Source organism: Haliotis cracherodii, unplaced genomic scaffold (assembly GCF_022045235.1).
Source record: "Haliotis cracherodii isolate W230 unplaced genomic scaffold, xgHalCrac1.p SCAF_8, whole genome shotgun sequence".
In the NCBI taxonomy this organism is placed as follows: Eukaryota; Metazoa; Mollusca; class Gastropoda; order Lepetellida; family Haliotidae; genus Haliotis; species Haliotis cracherodii.
The window spans coordinates 39,326,337-39,349,756 of NW_027266341.1; the positions used below are offsets into that span (position 1 = coordinate 39,326,337).

At 40.5% G+C, this 23,420-nt stretch overlaps 1 protein-coding gene across 3 annotated transcripts in view; it reads right to left on the bottom strand.

Annotated features, from left to right (window-relative positions):
- Positions 1-22,698, bottom strand: part of LOC139450421 (protocadherin gamma-A4-like) — a 60,625-nt gene extending 37,927 nt beyond the window's left edge. For 2 of the 3 annotated variants that reach the window (XM_071232116.1, XM_071232113.1), the window contains exon 1: positions 22,633-22,698. The gene's annotated coding sequence lies outside the window, so the exon portion shown is untranslated. Of the gene's footprint in view, positions 1-7,966; positions 7,991-22,632 lie in introns of those variants that run through there. The other variant, XM_071232115.1, reaches the window with a different exon arrangement.
- Between the last annotated feature and the right edge of the window lie 722 nt (positions 22,699-23,420).

The window sequence follows — 23,420 nt, forward strand, 5'->3', positions numbered from 1 at the left end:
TTTCTTTTTAGCCCCACCCTCCAAGGGGAGATTACTCTATTTGCCATGAATCTAATGAACTCAACGCGTGACAATTTACTACCGAACGGCCGACGTCATTTGGTACCTGAGCTACCCATGTTTGTAAATACCCCCTCAACTGTGTATGATATATATAAGGGTAAGATCCACATTATACAGACAAGCTAATTTGTACATCGCACTATAATGGGACAGGGCGACAGGGGGAAGTGATATTTCATTCTTGCAAACACAATTAGTGAAATGTGTGATACATCTTGCCTGATAAAAACGTTGTAAATGACGGCGGTATCTGTGCCTTGTTTGGCCATACCGTGATGACATGACCATGCTCACAGTTTCTCCTGGACTATCTGTAGCGGTGTAATCTAGGGTGGCAATATACACGGGTAATGACCCACCGATGAGGAACATTCCCCCTCTGCCAGGCGCTAGAAACACGGGAATCAGGAGGCCTGTGTCTGTACTGAGATACCTATGTGTCGGAGATAAACTGTACATAGTATGAAGCTATAGACCACACGTATCTATTGCGATGATATTTGATTTAGGATCAAGATATGATCACAAAATTTAAACAGCATACATACTGTCGCGATTTAGAGTGCTTTATGGCCGAAGATGGCCCACTAACATCTAGATGTTAACCCGAACATATGAAAACATCCCGGTTGAAGGAGACAAGTCACTACACCAGCAGTCAGGCAGATCAGCGCTGTCTGCGACGTCACAGTGACAGTGACATCCCATACAACAAGTTTTACCGTGATAGTTTCATCCCTTTTCACCTGCTGAGTGGTGTACTCCAACACGTCTGATATCTAGTACGTATAAAACACTGCCGGGTGGTGGCAACACGTCTGATATCTAGTACGTATAAAACACTGTCGGGTGGTGGCAACACGTCTGATATCTAGTACGTATAAAACACTGTCGGGTGGTCGCAACACGTCTGATATCTAGTACGTATAAAACACTGTCGGGTGGTCGCAACACGTCTGATATCTAGTACGTATAAAACACTGTCGGGTGGTCGCAACACGTCTGATATCTAGTACGTATAAAACACTGTCGGGTGGTCGCAACACGTCTGATATCTAGTACGTATAAAACACTGTCGGGTGGTCGCAACACGCCTGATATCTAGTACGTATAAAACACTGTCGGGTGGTCGCAACACGTCTGATATCTAGTACGTATAAAACACTGTCGGGTGGTCGCAACACGTCTGATATCTAGTACGTATAAAACACTGTCGGGTGGTGGCAACACGTCTGATATCTAGTACGTATAAAACACTGTCGGGTGGTGGCAACACGTCTGATATCTAGTACGTATAAAACACTGTCGGGTGGTCGCAACACGTCTGATATCTAGTACGTATAAAACACTGTCGGGTGGTGGCAACACGTCTGATATCTAGTACGTATAAAACACTGTCGGGTGGTCGCAACACGTCTGATATCTAGTACGTATAAAACACTGTCGGGTGGTCGCAACACGTCTGATATCTAGTACGTATAAAACACTGTCGGGTGGTGGCAACACGTCTGATATCTAGTACGTATAAAACACTGTCGGGTGGTCGCAACACGTCTGATATCTAGTACGTATAAAACACTGTCGGGTGGTCGCAACACGTCTGATATCTAGTACGTATAAAACACTGTCGGGTGGTCGCAACACGTCTGATATCTAGTACGTATAAAACACTGTCGGGTGGTGGCAACACGTCTGATATCTAGTACGTATAAAACACTGTCGGGTGGTCGCAACACGTCTAATATCTAGTACGTATAAAACACTGTCGGGGGTCGCAACACGTCTGATATCTAGTACGTATAAAACACTGTCGGGTGGTCGCAACATGTCTGATATCTAGTACGTATAAAACACTGTCGGGTGGTCGCAACACGTCTGATATCTAGTACGTATAAAACACTGTCGGGTGGTCGCAACACGTCTGATATCTAGTACGTATAAAACACTGTCGGGTGGTCGCAACACGTCTGATATCTAGTACGTATAAAACACTGTCGGGTGGTGGCAACACGTCTGATATCTAGTACGTATAAAACACTGTCGGGTGGTCGCAACACGTCTGATATCTAGTACGTATAAAACACTGTCGGGTGGTGGCAACACGTCTGATATCTAGTACGTATAAAACACTGTCGGGTGGTGGCAACACGTCTGATATCTAGTACGTATAAAACACTGTCGGGTTGTCGCAACACGTCTGATATCTAGTACGTATAAAACACTGTCGGGTGGTCGCAACACGTCTGATATCTAGTACGTATAAAACACTGTCGGGTGGTCGCAACACGTCTGATATCTAGTACGTATAAAACACTGTCGGGTGGTCGCAACACGTCTGATATCTAGTACGTATAAAACACTGTCGGGTGGTGGCAACACGTCTGATATCTAGTACGTATAAAACACTGCCTGGTGGTCGCAACACGTATGATATTTAGTACGTATAAAACACTGTCGGGTGGTCGCAACACGTCTGATATCTAGTACGTATAAAACACTGTCGGGTGGTCGCAACACGTCTGATATCTAGTACGTATAAAACACTGTCGGGTGGTCGCAACACGTCTGATATCTAGTACGTATAAAACACTGTCGGGTGGTCGCAACACGTCTGATATCTAGTACGTATAAAACACTGTCGGGTGGTGGCAACACGTCTGATATCTAGTACGTATAAAACACTGTCGGGTGGTCGCAACACGTCTGATATCTAGTACGTATAAAACACTGTCGGGTGGTGGCAACACGTCTGATATCTAGTACGTATAAAACACTGTCGGGTGGTCGCAACACGCCTGATATCTAGTACGTATAAAACACTGTCGGGTGGTCGCAACACGTCTGATATCTAGTACGTATAAAACACTGTCGGGTGGTCGCAACACGTCTGATATCTAGTACGTATAAAACACTGTCGGGTGGTCGCAACACGTCTGATATCTAGTACGTATAAAACACTGTCGGGTGGTCGCAACACGTCTGATATCTAGTACGTATAAAACACTGTCGGGTGGTCGCAACACGTCTGATATCTAGTACGTATAAAACACTGTCGGGTGGTCGCAACACGTCTGATATCTAGTACGTATAAAACACTGTCGGGTGGTGGCAACACGTCTGATATCTAGTACGTATAAAACACTGTCGGGTGGTCGCAACACGTCTGATATCTAGTACGTATAAAACACTGTCGGGTGGTCGCAACACGTCTGATATCTAGTACGTATAAAACACTGTCGGGTGGTCGCAACACGTCTGATATCTAGTACGTATAAAACACTGTCGGGTGGTGGCAACACGTCTGATATCTAGTACGTATAAAACACTGTCGGGTGGTCGCAACACGTCTGATATCTAGTACGTATAAAACACTGTCGGGTGGTCGCAACACGTCTGATATCTAGTACGTATAAAACACTGTCGGGTGGTCGCAACACGTCTGATATCTAGTACGTATAAAACACTGTCGGGTGGTCGCAACATGTCTGATATCTAGTACGTATAAAACACTGTCGGGTGGTCGCAACACGAACATGAGTGAGGACTACTGTTCATGAAACTAGTTCCAGAGCTCGGACCATTGCAAAAGTAAGAACTGTATTTATGATATGTATGAATATGGTTAACGTTTCCATACGATAACTTTTCTTTGGATCTTGAGTTATTTAGTTCCCCCATGTGTAATATACCAGTGTTCTTTCACTTATCCCCCGGTCCGTTCTCAACGCCAGACCCTCGGGTGATGTTTCCCGTCCCCCGAGACTCCTCCTGCCTTACCCCAGTGTTTGCAGGGATGGGCTCTGCGCCTAATGTCAAGTTTAGTCAACACATACAGGTGACCTTTACCTGCCGCGTTAATCCGTTCTCCCAAACTTGGGGGAATTCTTGGGGAAGTTCATCATTGATTTAAGACTTAAAGCCAAAAACAATCAATCGTAGCGGACATCGAGATCCCTAGTGTCAACACTGACCGTTTTACTGACGAACTAACGCACTCGAATAATTTTAAAACTTTACTTGCTGAAATTTGATATGCTATATGTATATTTATTTTAGTTTAGATGCAGATCATTTATGTATGCACTTTTTACAGAAAACGGTGCATGTAAATCACATGTTCAAATCAAATTACCATCATACAAAGCCATATTTGTTAAACAAAAGAAGAAAGAAACAATGTATTCATTCTATTGATTCAGTAAGTAAACCTAAAATGTGAAGGTGTATTTCGGAGCAAGAACATATATTTCACAAAACAGCCCAGAAACATATCAGTTCCTCGGTCTATCGGCATACACTATCACACACACGCGTACAACCTGAAACTACGGGGGAAGACTTCAGTGCTCTCCCCGATATTGACACCCCTGTCTCTGTTATAGATTATGATGGATGGAGACAGGTTATTGACAGACGATCACCTGTGCCATGTGTTCAAACAACGCCAGGCTTAGCTAAGCTTGCCATTCAGGCAGAACGTGAGATATGGACGGACGGAAAACTGGTCCTGTTTGTCTAACCTTGTAGTACTTTCCCGCAGAAACATCAGTAATTGATAACAACATACACATTATCCGAGATGTACGAAATACGATATGTTGCAATATATTTCAACTGCTTTGACTGATTAATAGACGTCAAGCAGGATATCTTCGGACCGATTTGGATATTTCCTCATCAAAATCATGATTGTATATTTGGTAAGCCTGGCAACATTTTATATTATACACAGTGAATATGTTGCTGATTCTCCAAAACAATCTCACTTTGGGGTGGATACATTCATCATCATTCATAACTCATTGTTGAATGTGAATATTTGTCAGCTGGCTTATTTAAACAGAAAACACGGACTAGTAACATCATACATACTTCCTGGCCACAGACAAAGATGTAACGAATACAAATACATTAGCATCATCTCAACTCATATTGATGAAAGTGAGTTGGTTGTAACGCCGCGTTTAGCAGCATTCCGGTTATAATCCGTCGTGATAGTTTGGTGTGGTAGGACGATAGCAGGTCTCTTACCACTTTGGTGAAACCCACGCGCACGGGTATGGTGCTGAGAAACCAAGAAAATATAATTGAGGCGAACCGATTCCAACCCGCGATCCCAGGTTTCTGGCGTGCCAAAGGGACGCAACTCTACACAGCGAATTGCGGCGCCTCAGACGATTGGGACACCTGTGCCCCCTTTTGGTGATAGGGAAAGAAGACAAATTCAAGAACTAAAATCATGTTCAAAGCGGCGTTTAACTCACTCATGAATAAACGGGGTATAACTCTTCTACATTGCACTATAACAGGGTGCCAAGTGTGCCCGTGTGCCTGGTGTGGCGATTGTGCTAAAGCAACCCCCGAGATTAGTCAAGCATAGCTAGTTATTACCCATTACTGTTTGTGACCCACCAGCAAGTTGTCTGTAACTACGTATGACCACCGACAGCGCACTAGCTTGGCGTTGCTTGGCTGTCAGGTATCATTTAACAGGAATCTGTATCCATAACAGGAGGCCTAGTGATCTCAATAGTCATAATAGGATCTGCTAGTCGGGGGTTCGAATCCCAAATTCATCCAGATTACCACATTTGTTAGCACCCACAGTGCTATTGGGTTTCACCGGTAAGGGTCTATGGTCACCGACACCGAAATACAGTTCTAAGCTGCGTGCAAACTGACTCCCTCGCTGCAACTAGCGCGTGTATTTGGTGAGGATTCTGGACATACAGATTGGTGTTGACGTATGTTGTCCTTGCAGCTGTCACTCTACCTGTCATTTATACAGCTGACAAAATACACCTAGCTTACATTGCAGACACACTCTACTTACACTTCAGGTACACATCGTTTATACTTTAGATACACTCTACCTACCTTTCAGGTACACACTGTTTATACTTTAGATACACTCTACCTACCTTTCAGGTATACATTGTTTATACTTTAGATACACTCTACTTACACTTCAGGTACACACTGTTTATACTTTAGATACACTCTACCTACCTTTCAGGTACACATCGTTTATACTTTAGATACACTCTACCTACCTTTCAGGTACACATTGTTTATACTTTAGATACACCCTACTTACCTTTCAGGTACATATTGTTTATACTTTAAACAACTCTACTTATCTTTCAGGTACACATTGTTAATACTTTAGATACACTCTACTTACCTTTCAGGTACACATTGTTTATACTTCAGATACACTCTACTTACCTTTCAGGTACACATTGTTTATACTTCAGATACACTCTACTTACCTTCAGGTACACATTGTTTATACTTTAGATACACTCTACTTACCTTTCAGGTACACATCGTTTATACTTTAGATACACTCTACTTACCTTTCAGGTACACATCGTTTATACTTTAGGTACACTCTACTTACCTATCAGGTATAGATCGTTTATGTTTAAGGTACACTCTACTTACCTTTCAGGTACATATTGTTTATACTTTAAACAACTCTACTTACCTTTCAGGTACACATTGTTAATACTTTAGATACACCCTGCTTACCTTTCATGTACACCTAGCTTACACTGCAGACACACTCTACTTACCTTTCAGGGACACATCGTTTATACTTTAGATACACTCTACTTACCTTTCAGGGACACATCGTTTATACTTTAGATACACTCTACCTACCTTTCAGGTACACACTGTTTATACTTTAGATACACCCTACTTACCTTTCAGGTACATATTGTTTATACTTTAGATACACTCTACTTACCTTTCAGGGACACATCGTTTATACTTTAGATACACTCTACTTACCTTTCAGGGACACATCGTTTATACTTTAGATACACTCTACTTACCTTTCAGGTACACCTAGCTTACACTGCAGACACACTCTACTTACCTTTCAGGTACACATCGTTTATACTTTAGATACACCCTACTTACCTTTCAGGTACATATTGCTTATACTTTAGACACACTCTACCTACCTTTCAGGTACACATCGTTTATACTTTAGGTACACTCTACTTACCTTTAAGGTACACCTAGCTTACACTGCAGACACGCTCTACTTAACTTTCAGGGACACATCGTTTATACTTCAGATACACTCTACTTACCTTCAGGTACACATCGTTAATACTTTAGATACACTCTACTTACCTTTCAGGTACACTTAGGTACGCTCTACTTACAGTTCGGTTACACTTTGGCGATTAGTCTGTCTTGCAGACCCTGATACAAATATATCCAATACAGCCCATGCAAGTCTATAATGTTTGGCAAGTCTAGATTACAGCAGTATCTGTAAATGAAGAGAGTCTCTGGGTTCCTTTTTATTATATTTTTATATTCTAATTTAACAACTGTTTTTTTTCCCGTAAGATATGTTCATTTCAGAGACTCGATGTCAGTCTACTTGGCGATATGTACTATTATGTCTCTGAGTTGGGTTTAAGTTGTAACGCTTGTTACTGAGAATCTGACAGAGATTGTACGTTTACCCTAAACTAGTTCTGGACCCTGTTATGTCCGTTAACTGAACAATCTATCACTGGTTTTCAATCAGTGTCTATTGCAGGTGCTGAAAGACGATTTTGAATCTATTCCCTGGCTTAATGACCCTGCTCAGGAAATCAAAGAGCACACCTATATCTGTCCATCAAGGAGCCCATTTCACAAAAGACATGACATAAATACGAGCAGACTATCTAGTCCGACTAGCCGGCCGAGGAAATCAGATCTATCGCGTTTAAAAGACCGTGCCGAGTGTCCATACGAGATTTCCATGCGGTCAAACGCACGATCTGATTTCACGACACACGGGCACTGCACATATCACACGTCTATCAAAAACACGGAAATTGCTTCCAGGTGATGGTTTCGTTAACAAGTCTTACTACCACAACAAATATACCCTTTGTCAGAAGTCCCCACTGTCAGTGTCTGACTTGGACACGGTTGTATGAAAGCCCACACAGACCATGAAGCGAGAAGTAATATTGGCCATTAGCTTGTCCCGTACCGGAACGCCCTCCCGAACCTCGTCTATCTCACCCGGGCATCTACGCATGTGCAGTGAAAGCTGAGTCACATGATGACAGCACTAAGACGGTAACTAGGTGTATATGGATCATATTCTATATGGATCAACTAGCTTTTTATTCCTCACAGTCAAAATATGCTGAGCGCTCGTCTACCTGGATGTTGTTGTACATATCACAGCTTGACGTGTCTATTTAAGATTTCAAACAGTGAAGATTGTATTACCTGTTTTATGGTTATGATGTTAAAGTAATATTCCCGGAATTCCCTTTATTGAGCGGCTAAGTCCCAATATAGGGCCTCTGTTTAGTGTCACTGACCCAAAGTGTTTTCAGCAAAATACAAAATATGACCGTGAAATTCAATCTCGTATTCTATGACTTTTTAATGAATTAAGCTATACTTATATACCCATGTACATAAATTCAACTCAGTAATTTGTTTTCACAGCTTCTGGCTTGACTTTGGTCAACTTAAATTCACATTAATTGTAAGCGACTAATTTTCAAGACTATTAACTATCCAGCTTTTAAGTCCTGACCTCATTATTGAACGGTTGAGGTAATATGTTAACTCATGATTAATGTTATCAAGATATATTTAATGGCCATTTGGATTTTTTAATAACGCTATTAAGTCACACCCTTCAGTATAGAGTACACAAACATATCTTCTTTTGTTTTTTATGGTATTTGTGCCATACGTCCCTGGTCGTTCCAGATGCAATAAAAAATTATGTTGTAATTTAAAAATACGGAATGATAGTAATATCACAGTTTGAAGTAAATGCCGAGCAATTATACGAATATAAACAAATATGTAAAAACTAAATTATGATGATTGATTTAATTTAAAATTTTGAAATAGTCCTTTATAAAAACATCAGGTATGAAACGTCTTACTTTGACACCTGATTTGACTATTTAAAAATAAATATATTTTATGCAGTTTTAAGACTGTATCAGAAACAAGGCTTGTACTTCAAATGGTGTTTGTGTTGATGTTTGATGTCTTGTCATAGTTCAACACATCACACGTGTAAATACAGGGTATTCAGTCGCCTCTCTGTCGCACTCCAATAGGTGGCGTGTTTATGTCGTTTGAATATGGATCAATTTCGGTTTTTAATGAAATGTGACACTTTAGATACGTGTTTTCGGGTGTACTTTGTGGACAGATGTTGGGAAGGGTGATGTGTTATTGGTAATACGTGATTTTGACACGAATATCACCAACATTGTACTTGCGTTGTATGGCCTCTACACCTCACGCTCACATGTTTGTGTTCTTTCTTAATCGAATATTATCAGGCTCGTGTTTCTCTAACCATTACAAATACATGTATGTCTTAACAGACACAAACGGGGAAGGGGGAATAATATTGACTTTGTTTTCCCTTTAAACTATTATGAAATCAAATCTGGTTCAACCAGCCTCATGAACTCACGACGATGTCACTGGATCACACGTCATATATATAGCACGATATAATTTGTAGTAATAATCCAAGTTATAAGATAAATATGTCCTACCTTCGTTCACTGGAGTATGCTGTAGCCTGTAGGTGACACTTTCGTTCAATCATATATTTCATTCTAGAATAATAACAATGCCAACGTAAATAGTCTTAGTGTATATCAGATCACATACACTGTCGATCAGATAAATTCAAAAAGGGTGTATTGATACATATAAAATGATACCAAACACCCCTTTCAAGTATAGAATCATCCAACGACTTTTTCAAACTTTAATTCAAATTCTTGAAAAGAGTAACTCCAATTAACATATTTTTGAGTCGATTCGAGTGATGAAGCGTTCTTTTCATGTTCACATCGACCCTACTGCCCCCAGCTATCTGCCATATGTTTGAGGTGGCTTATACTAGGCCAGTATTCAACTACGGCAGTACACTGGCGTTGACGGTGGATGGTCCACACGGACCGGCCAGATAGGCGAGGAAGAGACAGTGACGGTGACACGACCACTCGTAAATTTCATGGAGCGTCACATCAAATGCAAACAGACTCAATCTTTCGGAACAGGAATCTATCAAACCTTACTACAAACGACTGATCAGAGAAAAAAGCATCGCGAGATGTCTTTTGTTCCGCTCGCAAGGAGAAAGGCGTGATTTGTTTGCATTGTGGTAGGCAAAGAGCCATGGCGCTTTAAAATGCTTTTTTAATTTTCTCGAGGTCTTCCAGGGTCAATTTCAAAGCAGTTATGTTTATGCTAAAGATTTGAAGACGGGATCATATTGTCCCTGACAGTAGTGGGACTCCACTCTCACTGAAGTGTTAAGCTTGTCATTAGCCAAATGTCCCTACCCTACACGAGGTTAACTTGGGCCGTATAGTCAGCAACTGCTCATCCTGGGCAGTGATGGAACAGGGGGTCAGCATTAGATCTACTTCAGTAGTTCGAGAATGTTAGGAGCAAATAAAATAATTGATTTATGAAACAAGTCTCTGGTATGGTAAATCCCCCCTTTTAGAACTTTGATGTGAAGGGGGGATTGTCCTTTATATGAGATTGGTGTTTGTAGAGAGTGCTCCCTGTAATTTGGAGCCATGGTGGGTCGGACAAACGGAATGGAAGTCATCTACTGTGGTAATGGGTAAAGGGAAATGTCCGTCACATATTTGATGGGAACACTAAGGGAAACAAGACCCTCGTCAATCCAGACCATTGTTAATCCGGGCAACTAACATCCTGCACCGACACAGTGGAAACACGTTAATTATTGTTGATAATTGATGTTGCTTAAAACTGAATCTGTTAATCCGAAGTAACGAGAGTTAATTGTACAGATGTTAAAACCACGTTTGTCGTTATAGTTTTCTTAGTTTTTGTGAAATAGAAACCATGTCGAGATCTATACAACAGAAGCGGTTATTTGCATAGAGTATTTATCCTGGACGGGTAGTTATTCGAAGTTCTCAGTGAGGTTTCTATTCACAAAACTATGTCTGATGTAAACAAGTGAACGTGTCGTTGGAGATTAACTATTTATTCCCAATCTAAATATGGCAATGTAGACACAGAAAATATATACTAGAAACCTAACTAAATGTACCCTGTAAAACTGATCAAAACTTATTTAAAATCACATTTACTACAAAGACGCTATAAATGAAACACGTTAAATTGCCACCCTGCCTCTGTTCTGTAGCAGATGTGATGATATGGTACATTTCGCGGTATGTCTTGAGAATGTCCCCCATGTGTGATATTCTTTTCTTTTACTAGACTTATGGATAGATTCTTTCTTTATTATTTGACTACTACTAATACATTCCCTACCTCTGAAGTTATTAATGAAGGTGAGTCAGTACGACAGGTTTATGGTACAGATATATTTATTTTACTTATCTGAAATTAATGACATGCACAATAAATCCGCCATAAATATAACGACAATAATAAGATATAAGTTGATGAATGTCTTATCTATATTTTGTTTGAACATTATGATTGGCATCACCTGAGATTGTGGTTTATTGTGCTCCGATAGAGTATTAACATACGACCTACCTCTCTGACAGATCCCCACAGAATAGCCAGGTGTGTTTATACTGATGACCAGAAACAAGTGAATAAATAGCACCAAGCTTCAGCATTATAAGCTTAAAACTACATCAGTGCTTACAAATGACCAAATTAAACAAGAGAGATTTTCTATTGCTGACCACTAAAAGCAATGAACTTGACCAAGGGTCATTGGAAAGCCCACAAATCGAGTCAAGATGTTGCACGGACATTTGTTTTCTGTGGCCACTGCCGGAGTGCTGTCTCCGGCCAAACAAATGTCCATCACTGGCCGCCTGATATATGACCAGCAGCCGGACATTAGGGCACTGTGTCCAGTTGTTGCACGGTCTGGTGGACATAGGGATGTGTCCGATGTCCTTGAAATGGTCAGTATATCATACAGTTAGCGTAATACAACATTACAGTACTGCATGGGGCGAGGGGTCAGCTGGACACTGAACATCATGGGCTGTGCAGTCAACGGAAGTTGTACGTTAAAGTTATTGAAATAACAATTTCAGTTCTAGTCAACGGCTTCTGGTTTTAAGAAATCTGTCTGAGCGTATTATGTGAAACTATTGTGAGCAGTGACAAGCGTAGCAGAAGCAGTAGACTAACATTTAGTTCCAGAAATTAAAGTATATCTACAAAATAAAAAAGTACTATCCAAATGGTGCCCAGAACAATCCCTTATTTCAGGGCTGCGCTGATCTGAGGCAATCTGCACTTGAGTTGGAACTTTTGTAATTGATTCTCTCGGTTCTACAGTAGCAGATGTCGAAGTAGTAGGGGAGGAGTCATAGAAGCAGTATTACCAGTACTAATACTAGTAGAAGATGTAGTGGCAGTAGTAGTAGGAGTAGTTGCTTCGTAAGCACGTGTAAATGTTAGTTAAAGAAGCACAGTAATGTATCTCACAACTCAGTACCCATTGATCTAAACACCTTTCCTTCGTCCCTTATTCGACATGTCAGATGTTCTTCAAATGACATCCTTCTTGGATATGGTCTTAAAATGGAATTGTCAGAGAAGACTCAATATGACAGTTTTGTGATCTGAATGTCACATCTTGACCACACATGTAACGACATAACCACACGACACACCATCACTACACTTAATTACTCCTAATTGCATTGCAAAAAATATACTTGTGTGATCTCCAGTGTACAGTAAATATAGACTTTTATTGACGTTGATACAACGGACAGGTTAGTGTGGGTTCTTCGTGAAATACGCATAAACTCTGTTATAATCGTCATACATTTTATTAGTTTATTTGGATGTCAAAAACAGCGTGAACTCAACACTCCCAGGTAGACTAACATCTAGTCTCTGAAATGAACATATTTTACAGAAAAAAACAGTTGTTGAATTAATGTTATTAAACATATTAAAAGGAGCCCAGAGACTCTCTTCATTTTCCTGATACTGCAGTAATCTAGACTTGCCAAACATGATAGACTTGTATTGGCTGTATTGGATATATTTGTTTCAGGGTCTGTATAACAGACTAACCCCCAGGCACAATGCCACAACCCCGCCCGTCTTCTACCCCTGCTCATACTATAGTAAACTATACCCTGTGTTGGACGTCATTCGATGACCCGTTTGGTACGTGTTCCACCTTAGCCCGAGAGAGCAGCTTAATCCGTCGTTTGACATCCGCAAGACGCCGACATATACAAGCAAGTCGTAATCTTCCGAAAAGATCATTATCGCCCTTTGTTAATGACGTCACTTGATGGCATAATATGTCTATATGACCCTGGCCCACTATCATCTTTCACTGATTGACGATGAGAAATACAACATTCAAATATTTGGAACAAACATGTCCATTGAGGCTGTCGTGGACACCATGTTTGACTTGAGATTGGTCATGTCGTGTTTGTTTGTTGTCAAAGTGTTGTTAATGGTGCCACAGACTGAGATGGCCCGGCTTTGATCACGGATAATACCTATGTGTGGACATAGAGTCTCGGGATGCAATGTCATTCTGGCAGCACTTACGTCCATTTCCAACTTTTGTGGACATTTTAAAGAAGGTCGCATTCCAGTTTTCATGGACCATCTTGACATTTAAATCTAAAGGACCATTCTGAAGATATCCACATTTACAATTTAAAGGATCATTTTGACGAGGTCGACATTTACGATGTCAAGATCCATTTTAATATGTCCACATTTACGATGTCAAGGTCCTCTTTGAAGATAACCACATTTACACTTTAAGATCATTTCAATGTTACTTATATTATTCGGTCCAAATCGCTATTAGTTTTTTCATATAATTCCCACAATTTCAAACTTCGGTAATGTCACAGTTTTCACCCCTTTCGTTTCAACATTGTCAAGGAAATGAGAGTGTATTGGATTCAGTCCGAAAATAAAGAAGAACATCAGATGGCTGTACCCGATGTATGATCGTCAGTGAGTAGGTTTCCATGTTACAGTTGATCATGCGTTTACCTGTACACCAGCAACCTGGCTAGTCAGGAAACTCCGCCTATCCTCGCGGATAGTTGGCGGAGAATGACTTACATTTAATTATCTCATATGTCTTAATTCAGAGACATTTGCCATTGATGTGAATTTTACTGTTACAGGATGCTATATACACCTTTATAAGGTAGTGTTTCAGCCAAATGCATGCGTCAATATACATGTACAATGAAAATGCCTTTTCGTGAACTTATCTTGTAGAAATACAAGTACATGCGTATTAATTTAGTTCAATTTGTTTAACTTAGGGATAGGATATACTATATACTTCAATATGTACATGCATATTAATTAGTTGGGGTTTTTTAAATTTAGGGATAGTATATACTATATACTACTATAGGTACATGGGAATTGGTTAAGTTATTTTTTAAACTTTAAACTCCGCAATGCAATACAGGATGAGGTCAATGTTGGAGGTACAGTTATCGTATCAATCACCCATAATCTAACCTGCCGTCACCTACACCATGGGGGTGACTAACCGCACAACGTGTACTAGCGTCAGACATACAACCGAATGAGATTGATGATGAAGAGATACAGTGATGTTGGTTTGAAAGTCCTCTACCCTAGAAACAAAACTCCAACGGCATCTCCCCATTCACATTTGAAGACAAGCACAATTATAGTCAGCAAACCAGTTTAAATGTCACTCTGTGCATTCCTGTAGGCATGGATCACAACTTCCACATTCGTTGTATTTGACCATATGGTATTTTAACTTTAAATGAGAGATTATTAAACTTACCTGTAGCCGAGCTGCCGGTAACTTGGACTATCCTGCATCAGTCTGTGCAGACTGACATAAGCCTCTCTCACGCGTATATCACATGACAAGCCCGGTCCCTCCACTGTATATAATAGCATCAAATATTGGCCCTCTTTACGCCTGCTGGAACAATGTTTAGGTAAGGGATCCACTTTGTGTTTGATGGTCAGCGCTTTGCTTGACCACTGGGCATCTAAGCTTCTGTAAGCACCACTTTGTCCTACAGAGAGGTGACAACAAGCGGTTGAAGTTCAATTGACTCAATTTGGGTACTTATGTGTAAGAGGTTTATACCCATATGCTTTTAGAATTACATCCAGAGTAACCTCCGCCGTGTGTGTAGCTGGGTCCGGGGCTGTCACGCTAAGTGTAGGTTAACTGATGACAATTAGCATCCCGGATGCGCACCCTGAATATGGAACTACGACATTTCTAGTTTAGTCTGTATACAAAATGTGTTAATCAAAGATACTAAATAAAAACGTGATAAATTTGCGAGTGAGTGAATGTTGTTCAACAGCACGGGCCCAAACATACCAACTATTTCACGGAATCGTGCAAGCAATCAAGTTCGGACGACGCAAAGTGGTGATTTACTACATGAACAGCTATCTATGTCGTTGCCCCAACCTTCTCAACCTACTTCGTATAAAACATGGAATGTAAGAAATTGCTTTACGCTAAAACACTAAAACTCACAAGCGCCTAATGTTGACACACTCCTCGGGAAAGTAATATGTTTCACAAAGTCAGTTAACATCCATTTAGAGATATCACGGAATGACGGTCACTCTGAATTGTGTTGATTAAGGTCCCATGGCAGCGACCGTCACTCTGATATCCAGTTGGAGCTATAGTTGACACTCCTGTCACTGACTTACAAAGTTGAGGACCAGTGAAGATTCCGGGGTAGAATAGGTAGGTCTTCAGCAACCCATGCTTGCCGTAAAAAACGACTATGCTTGTCGTAAAAGGCGACTAACGGGATCGGGTGGTCATGCTCGCTGACTTGGTTGATACATGTCATCGATCCCAATTGCGTAGACCAATGCTCATGATGTCAATCACTGGATTGACTCGATTATTTTACAGACCGCCGTCATATAGCTGGAATATTGCCGAGTGCGGCGTTAAACAAGAAAAAAAACAATACAAAGTTGAGTAACATTCGGTTTCGATGTCAATTTCATTTAAAGATGTCTTCGGCATCATTTTATTCATTCACGATCCACAAACAGGCGCTCGTTATGGAAATCTTAGTTTACCTAACGCATGGATTCAATCACGGACTTGTATAACGGTTATATAGGTCCGTGAATCAACGTAGCATTCAGAGCCCGTGGTATGACCAGGTAACGAACGCACCCCGCGGGCCGTCCGCATGCCGGGGGTTGCCACCTACACGAAGCAAGGATCAGCTACATGCACCTCAACAGTAGGAGGATCATCGTTTACAGATGGATTTTAATGCATCCTGCTGTCACCTACTGCTGCCATTACAGATCGACTGCACTAAACACTCTGCGCCCATTACTATGACAGTTTAATACCTTTGTCCATTATGGAGATTACACCTCTCCACAGGCAGGTCAAATGATGTAAAGCCAATTTCCAACTGCCCTATATGGAGGTTCATGGAAATCCACATCACATAAATCAATTTGCCATGACCACATGCCCATTTCATCTCAACTGGTACGTATCTCACTCCAACCGACACCCATTTCATTCCGACCGATGTTTATTTCATGGCCAGCCATATGTTGCCTGCGTTCACACCAAAGAGAAGTGTAATTTATTTCAAACAGGTCGCGACCCTTCCGTCCATTTATAATTACAAGATGAACTCATCAGGACTGGTATTATTTATGCTGATGACATGACGTGTGCATGTCAGGGGTACACATAAGTCTAGTTTATAGCCCCAACAGGCCACCATACATCACTCCCAGACCTCTTTGTTTTGGCATCACAGGGGGCATCTTGTACATTTCACATGTGACATAACGTGGTCTCTAATTACGCTGCTTAGCTATTTGTTTTGAACAGGGTGTATATTTGTGTTAGATAATGATAGCTCCCCACAGAAACGTGAGCTAATGATAACGACGTTAAAACCCCTGTTTCGTTGCCGCTTATTAGAGGTACATGGCTGTAAAATCAACTATGTTTGTTTTACATTTGCTTCAGAGGAATCTGATAGCAATCGGAAATTGAGTTTTACGTGAGAAAGATCCCCGGATGATACATTATTTTGCGGGCAATGTTTTCTTACCGTCACCCTGCGAGGTGTGGGAGTGTGTGAAACATATTTACTCCGTCACAAAGTGGAACAGAGGTCCCAGCTGATGGTAGACGTCACATAGGCGAGTCAAACATTTCCTCGAGGTGCATGTTTTAAATATATGCGTAAACACTGAACAAAACACAATGTACATGAGACCAGAGTCTGTCATACAGACCCGGAAACAAATAAAGCCAATACAGCCCAAGCAAGTCTATATTGTTTGGCAAGTCTAGATCACTGCAGTATCTGAAAATGAAGAAAGTCTCCGGGGTCCTTTTTATTCAATTTTATAACTGTACTTAAAAAACTGGTTCGTTTCTGAAACATATCTTCATATCAGAGACTAGATGTTAGTCTAATGAGATCACAATATACCTTACAATGTAACGCTCTCATTGTCCATAGCTACACGCATCTGCATACTATTAGTATATACACTTTCTTTTATATCTCCCAAAAAGTCGAAATCAGGATCAGTGCTATATGGAATCTTTGCATCCTGGTGTACCTATACATGTGAGTCAGCCACTTAACTGATTTGTCAAATATTACGATATCGCATCTGTGAATGAGGTTAACTGAATGTTTACCTGATTATCTAATTTCATTCGATAGACAATCCTGACAACATGTCTTATATCCCTATCCAGTTTGTTATCAGGCAACGAAGGTTTCCAATATCCTCAAAATCAAAATAATTCATAATCTTATATATTATTCTTAACACATAGAGGTGTTTGCTTCATTGTCAGATCAATATTGAAATTATTAATAATATCAATTCTGAACAGTGGCGGAATATTAAATTCTTTTGTCACTGATATAAGTTCGTGACACGAAGGAATGTGTACACAAAGCGGATGCAAACCCCAAAAGCTTAACCCTTGAAAACTGTGTACAACAAGGGCGCTTTCTCCTTCCCTCTCTTTTCTGATTGATTTGTCATGTCTTTGGTAGCCCACTTAAACCTTTAATTCTCCGTCATTATCACGTGAGATTTATAACGTAGCGTCAGCGCATCACGGTGATGAATTCGGACTATCTGTTGAGCTTGATACATCGGTTGTTTAATTCTACACCCTCGGGTTACAAACGGGAGCTGGTGGGTGACCTGAGTACTGAGGGGATCAAGCAAATATGTTTTGACTTCGCTTCTAAGACCGATTTGAGCGTTGTCTATTTGTACTTTTAATCGCTTATTTCCAGAATAATAAAATGCGACAGAGATTAAATAGAAGTCCATTCACTCAGGTATCTAGACAGTGTGAACAAGAGAGGAAACAGGTAGAATGTTATATCAAATATTCATCAAGTGATAGGTACACGACAACCTACGCAAGACGTATTTGAATTCATGTTATGTACATTTAAACACTTTCATTACAGGCGTCTTTACACAGAGAAGAAAGTTGGATGCGTGTAATTGTACACACCACCATGCGGAACATTAACATAATATTTGTTTTTAATAATTCGTCTAAAATGTCACAAACTGTCCAATCAGGGATATGTTTTATTGTAGTCTTTTTTTTACCACACGGCAGACTAGCATGCAGAGCTCCAGATAAGCTGCGTAACTGCGTAAAATACGCATCAGAAATGCAGAAATACACAGTAAAATGTAATCCAAGCGTATCAAATACGCAACGAACTTAACAGATACGCTAAAAAATAAAACTTGTGCGTATCATCAAAATATTGTGAAGTAACCCTGCGTATTCGATTAGCAAATCAGCAACCTATTTTGAAAAAAACCGGGCATTCCGTCAACCTTGCCAAACTCCACGATGACAGTTACATCATGATCATTTGCCATCACACTTTCTTGTGGAAGTATCGTGGTATTTTTGAGTCCTATAAAGCTCTCGAACCCACACGACACCAGTTTGCAGGGACTAGATGAATAGTGTTTTAAAATATTTAACTTAAATACCCACATGTGTAAAAACTAGTGGGTAACAGAAATTTGAATACGCAGATAGAATTACTGATACCCAATGATTTTAAAATGCATGGGTAAAATACCCACAACACCAAAAGCTTATCTGGAGCTCTGAGCATGTGTTGGTAGATGTGTCTAAATACAGGCAAGATCAACGACGACGTGCTGGAAACAGAAGAGGATAACACTGATACAAAAAGATTACAATCTTTATCAACATTTCAAAAGAAAAGGATAATTACATTTCTTTTGTTCCAACATTTTGTTTCGTTTGGAAAACTTAATCACCTGTATTTATTTATTTCATGTTTTGAGGAGGGGATGGGTACACTGGTGCTTGTTTGTTGTTTAACACACAGCTATATGACGGCGGTCTGTAAATAATCGAGTCTGGACCAGACAATCCAGTGATAAGCATCATGAGCATCGATCTACGCATTTGGTGTTCATGCCAGTTGATGGTTTTGAATAGAGGAAGGGTTAAAGTCCGGACAAGCCGGAGTCGGCAGGTACGTCAGCTGAGGTTGACTGTGGCACTGTGGTGCATCACAAGATTCAGAGTGTTTGTGGCAATAGGGGCTCAGATATTTTGTGAGAATATTCACAATATGTGTCATTAAATTGTCTATCTGTTGTGAGGGATAGCTTTGTATGTCGAGGACTTATTCATGCTAAATTTATTGTTTATTTGATATGACTGTAGACCACGTGCGTTGGTTGCACCTGTCTTCGTGACATACTGGTAAATACGTTATACACATACAGACACTTTTCAAAGTCGTAATACACAGCAATACTCTAGTACTGTGCTAATATGAATACTTAATGAAATATCAGTAAATGTGTCATTGAATAGGCAGTTTGAGATATTGGGAGAACTATCTTAAGGTTCATCGCATATGATGACATGTCTTGCAGTGTAACAACCAAGACAAGAGAATGAACGTGTGCATGATACTCCCACTGGAATGAATGGAACGCGACTGAAGAGAACTAAATCGTCACCATATTGGTATATATCGCCTTCTAAAAAAGTACAATACACCTCAACGACTTTTGCAATGTATAACAAAAACAATATTTTATCAGTTGTAGACGACTACATAAACATATCTGTCTATGAGTAACAACACAAAACATTTCTTTCTCGAGATCTTAATCGGAGACTACACATTGTTTCCATTCCAGCGTGATTAAACAAGGCTTTTTCAAATTTTATGCTGACATAATGAGTCCTTTAAAGATTTTTCCGGTGCTTGATTTTTCTTCCGGCTGCTTAATTTCACAACTGATGAGGCTGTAGATGTTCATGTGTATGTTTGTTTAGAATTTCTTTTGTTAACATAAACAATCAGTCATCGAGGTTTTGAAGCAAGCGTGTTACAGCGTCTTTTTGTCACGTCACCCCAAAATTCCCTTGTGTATTCAGATGTGCTTGACTGATTTAAAAACAGCGATCGTCGTAGCAGAGAAAATATAGAAAAAGCACATGGCCGAGGCATAATCTGTATCTACCGTGTATATGAGTGACAGCAATGTACACGTGTACTTGACATCGATGATTGATGGAATACTCAGACTTACAACCTACGGACGCAATTATACTGAAATAACAGGCTTGTTTGATAGTTTTTCCAGATATGTACAGCGGCGGGACTCTCAACCGTAACCTCCTCGTGGGTTAGCCGTCTTTGACATTACAAATGGGTTGTCTCTCGCCGTTCTTGCTTCGCATAGTAATGCAGTCTACTTACTCCACACATCATAATCGAAAGGACGTTAAGGGATTTTTAAACGACTTAATCATTGCCAATATTAATATATCTTCACGCGTGTCGACATTCTGTTTAATGTCTATTAAATTGGTTACATGGCACTGGGTTTGAGTCGGATTTACATACACGCAACCGTTTGATATGGTTAAAGCGTTCGCCCGTCACGCCGACACCAGGATTCGATTCTCCACATATGTACACTGTGTGAATACTGGGTGTCCGTCCCCGTGACGTTGCTGGAATGTTGTGCAAGGCGGCCTAAAACTCGACTCATTCACTACTTCTCTACCTTAACGTGAACAGTATCGCTGCCACTGAGCTGAAAATGTCCCAACATATCGGGACGACAGTTTCGTCTTGATGGATGGACATTGACGTAAGGCTGTAGTATACAAACACACGCCCATCTACAATGGCATGAATATGAAACAACGCATTGGTCTTCACTCGAAGGTGTATACCGACATGTACATCTCCATTTGATGTTAACGTGCAATACTGCAATGTCAATCTACCATACCATTTTACACAGTCTGAATGTTTAAATTGATGCATCTAAGCTTGATTCATATGACAAAATTGGTTCTTACTTCTTTGGTGCCCGCTACAGAATGAATGAAACTAGTGATAAATCCGCTCCTAAGGAGAAGTCTTTGTCAACTTCCATGTCCTTCCTGTTGCTGTATCCGTCAACTACCCCCAGTGTCTCCCTTCACATCCAATATTTTTTCCATTAAAAGTCCTGGCAATGCAACGACTGTTGTTTCTGTTTAATCGTCATTATCCATTTAGGGGTCTGGCCTTTCAGAATACAATGGCAAAATACAAACATGGGGTATATTGAAACATAACAGACCGTGAGCAATGCAAACGTATTTTACCCGTTGGGAATACTAGCCGGCATTGTAATGTAAACATTAGTACGACTATTAGATCCAAATGTTGCCAGCGTTTGCAAGCCATGCATGCAGTGGTTTGGATTAAATGTATGATCGGAGTTCGTTTAAGTTCAGTTTTGAAATTCATGGCAGCTCGATAAACTGGCCACGCACTGGTTGGCAGCAGTAATGGGCTGGCAGTTTCTACAATTGATTTGGAAATCCACCGTGAGGTGACATGTCATCTCGTCAATATTCAACACACAGCTGGTTTCCGGGAGGAACGATTTGCTAGAGTTAATTATTTTTCGAAGAAACAGAAAACGAGAAAATCAACATGTGTTTAGAGGCAGGTATAGGTGTTGTACTTGTGACAGGACCTCGACACGCAATACAATGAAGCCACTTTCTCTTACGGAGTCGTAGGAAATTAACGTTTAACGATAATATGTGAGATAGAAAATAATAACGTCAAACATTTAACATGACGGCAACATTGTTCCTCCGTTCATCATAAATACGTATCCCAAAATGCATGATAGATTTACATGTACAACCACACGAAGAAATATATGCATATACTGATATCTTGAATGAGTACAATCATATTCGCATTTTTCATACCACACCAATTAAAAACACGAAACTGTGATTTATCGAGGGAATAAACTATCGCAGGAAATCCATAGTCTGTAATATGACGTAGTTTAAAAGGGTTCCAAAGTTCTTGGGAGAACGTGTATATTTCTCCAGAGGCAACTCGGCCCACGCAGGTGGCGGTTGAATATCACACAAGTCTTGCGTGTACATTTAATATAATCTGAAAATCAACAAGTGTATCTTACCTGAATCAGCAAGCAGCCAACGTATTCCTGTCCTCATGCACGAGCCGGCGAAGATGTGGATTTCAAGCTATGGCTTTAACGAGCGTGTTTGATCCTCGCCTCGTGCCCGGTATAGCCCCGCCTCCTGTCACGCAACGCGAATTGACGAGCAGGAAAATCGACAGCACTGCGCTACCAATGTACGGAAAAGCAAACGGCACGTGGTATACAGGCTTCAACTGATAAATGTCGGCATAGTCTCATATATGTCCAAGGCTTAAAGTGTGCGTGCAAAGGTGGATTTGCAGATTGTGTCAAAGGCACAATCTGTCAATCATCTTAAAATCGAAGTCTTCCCATGGACATGACAAAACAGAGTGAGTGAGTGAGTATGGTTTTACGCCGCTTTTAGCAATATTCCAGCAATATCACGGCGGGGGGACACCAGAAATGGGCTTCACACATTGTACCCATGTCGGGAATCGATCAGACCAGAGTTAATACATACATGTTCTTAGATTTACTCTCATTAATGAAAACATATTGTTCTCTCAATACTCTCGTACCTGTGCATTGTATGTCATATATTTCACAATTCACTGATTAGTGATTAGGTGTAGAGCTGCAGGATTGCAGGAGGCCTTTGTAACTAGGCAGCGTTTACTCACGTTCATTCACCCAGACAGAGGAATGGATGAATGAATGGCTTTGTTGGTTGATGTATGTTTTTTGTGATGAGGAACACCAGCTGCTGACGATGATGTTGCGCGACCAACCATTGTATACACGTTTGTGATACACGCAGCACT